Below are 3,166 nucleotides of genomic sequence, written 5' to 3' on the forward strand. Positions count from 1 at the left end.
ATGCGTTGTGATAGGTTATTACTGTTATAAAAGACGGCGCTGTATTCATGATGTGTGAACATTCATCCTTGGCGTCATGCACAGTGTTTTATAGTGCATTACTCCTAATTTTTCTGATGTTAGTTTGTTCGCTGGATTTTCCGACCTCACTCCTTGTATACCTTTTTTGTGGTAAGTTGTTATATGCCAATCTTTCCTTTTTGGATCAAAATCGACATTTGGCATCATTATAATGTGTGTGTTTTATATAATTTAAGGTAACAGGATTTCAGCAATGTCGAAACTGACATTTTATCTGTGGGTCTCCTTATGACCGAGATATTGCAGGAGGAGGAGGAAATGGACCAAAATACACGTATGAATCCTCGGCCCAAAAGATTATGGTCACGTCAATGGCTGCTTCGAAGGGATGAGATATCCCACGTGCGTCTAGTGCATGATTTACAGGAACGCAATCCGCATGATTACCGCAACTATCTACGTATGTCGGAAGAATCTTTCTCATTAGTCCTGACGCGTATCAGCCCATACATAAAGCGCAGAGATACTTTAATGCGTAAGGCTGTTCCTGCGGAAGAAAGGTTGCTGGTGACGTTGCGCTATCTTGCCACAGGCCGTAGCCTCACTGATTTACAATATTCTGCCGGTATTTCGAGATCCCTATTAAGTTCATTAATTACGGAGACTTGTCAGGCAATAATACATGCGTTAGCAGATTTCATGCCTTTCCCCAAGACAACTTCAGAATGGTCTGATATAGCTCATAATTTTGCGACGAGGTGGCAATTTCCCTGCTGTGGTGGTGCGATTGATGGCAAGCACATAAGAATAATTAAACCCCCAAATAGTGGTTCTTTTTTTATAACTATAAAGGTTTCTTTAGTATAATTTTATTTGCAGTTGTTAATGCAAATTATGAATATTTAACAGTGGATGTAGGAATAAATGGCCGTGTTTCCGATGGTGGCGTTTTAGAACAAACTGATTTTGGAAAGCGTTTATTTAGTTCACAATTACCTTTGCCTCCAAATTCAGGAAATGAAAATAATTTAAATTTTGTTTTTTTAGGGGATGAGGCATTTCCTCTTCAAAGCCATCTCCTGCGTCCTTATCCCCAGACTACTTTGAGTCCCGAGCGTCAATTTTTCAATTACCGTCTCTCAAGGGCACGTTTGGTTGTTGAGAATACGTTTGGAATTATGGCAAGTCGGTTTCGTGTATTCTCAACACCAATAAATCTCAAACTCGAATCCATTGATAGTGTAGTTCTTGCCAGCTGTGTTCTACATAATTTTTTACGCAAAAAGGATGCAGCAGCCTACATGCCCCCGGGGTATGTAGACAACATTGGCAGTGATGATTCGGATGTTGTCCCAGGAGTTTGGCGTTGTAGTGATCCACAGTTGCCATCCCTGCCGACACCTCAATCTTTTGGTCGTGTCCGGCATGATGCCATAATCAATCGGGATCGTTTTTGTGATTATTTGAATGCGTCATAATTTTTTTTTTTTCATTATTTGAAATTTTTTTTTTTTTTTTTTTTTCATTTTTATAATAGAAAAGGCATTTCTGAACATTAGAGTGTGTTAACAAAGTGGGAGAACATTACCTTTTGTGTAAACTATATTTTTTATTTAAAACAATGAAACAAACATAATTACATTAAAACTTGAAGTAAAGTAACAAATAACTATCAACAAACAAATTCACTTTGTTATAAATATATGAATACAAATATATTTATAAAATACATACATTACATGATTTCAAAGCATTACAACTTTATTCTATGTTTCACAAATAAACACTGCCATCACTTCCTTTCACTACAAGGCAGGCTGGAATTTTCACTTCCGGTTTAAAAATCGCATAAACAAACATGTCTGCAAACATGCGAGCAACTGTCTGGGGAGATGCAGAAATCCATCTTCTTGTCACCGAAATGGATGAAAGAGACTATGATTGTCTACTTATATCTGAACGTCCAAGGGAGCATAAAAAAAAAAGTTCTACGCAAGATAAAGAAATCTCTTCGGAAGAAATTTGGCCTCCACCGCTCAAAAACGCAGATCAGGAAGAAAATGGCTGATCTGAAATATCGTGGCAAGCAACGTCTAGCAGAAATTAGAGCCAAAAATAACACTACTCGAGGTATATTTTAACAATAAATGAATTTTTTTTTTTTTTGGCCCTTTTTTGCAAAAAACCATGTGTATAATATCAATCATACATGTGTTTACATAATATGCCATGTTGTTTTTTTTTGCTTTTTCTAAAAAAAAATTTGATTTTCTATTTTTTGAAAGGATCATCACATGTAGCGGACCAAGGGAGCGCAATAAACAATAATCCTGGGACTTCATCAGAACCAATTCCTGTTTTGGATCAAAATGAGGTTTCAGAGCAAGGTTTGTTTTTATTTTAACTTGCCTTTTTTTTTTTTTTTTTTTTTTTAAAAAAAGGAAAAAACCAAATAGTGAACTATTATGTCACTCCCTAGATAACATTGAAGAACATCCTCCTATTGCTGCAACACGTGTTCATGCTGTTGGTTGGACACTCAGCTCTGATTCAGATTCTGCGTCTGTGCAAGTTAGATCAGGTTTTTGTTTATTTTTTATAATTTTTGTTGAGAAAATGTATGTTTTTGTTTTAAATATTTTTTTTTTTTTTTTTTTTTAACAGATCGACCAAAGCTTGAAGAAGTGTATCAGTCAGCATGCAGATTATACCAGACAGCACAAGATCATGTACAATTGTTAAAAACATACATGGATGATAATGCATAATTTTGTTTGGCTATTTTAATTTTAAACCGTTTGCAGTCACAACATGTAATGATGTTTTGACCATGTTATTTTTTTGTACATAAGCCCTAAAAATATTTAGAGAATGGGTATTTAAAACTCTATATAATAAAAAATATTTTACAAAAAAGTTTTTTTTTTGGTTTTTTTTTTAAAGAAAACAACATGACAATTATTTTGTTCTAAACCTAACATTTATTGTGAAATATATACAGCGAAAATTTAGTGAGTCTGAAAAAGCAAAATATTTACACTTTGTAGACAAATATTTTCTTTGTCTTATTTTGAATGCAAATTGCGTAGCAAAATTGTAAAAAAAAAAAAAAAATTACCGACGCCTTTTGCTTTTAACTTTTCGA

At 34.4% G+C, this 3,166-nt stretch overlaps 1 long non-coding RNA gene across 1 annotated transcript; it reads left to right on the forward strand.

Moving 5' to 3' along the window:
- Window positions 1-2,316: 2,316 nt before the first annotated feature.
- Window positions 2,317-2,827, forward strand: LOC142295100 (uncharacterized). The gene is made up of 3 exons (XR_012751363.1): window positions 2,317-2,408; window positions 2,501-2,602; window positions 2,686-2,827. It is a non-coding gene; the product is annotated as an uncharacterized LOC142295100 (long non-coding RNA).
- Window positions 2,828-3,166: the final 339 nt, after the last annotated feature.

This window comes from Anomaloglossus baeobatrachus, chromosome 3, assembly GCF_048569485.1.
Source record: "Anomaloglossus baeobatrachus isolate aAnoBae1 chromosome 3, aAnoBae1.hap1, whole genome shotgun sequence".
Classification (NCBI taxonomy): domain Eukaryota; kingdom Metazoa; phylum Chordata; class Amphibia; order Anura; family Aromobatidae; genus Anomaloglossus; species Anomaloglossus baeobatrachus.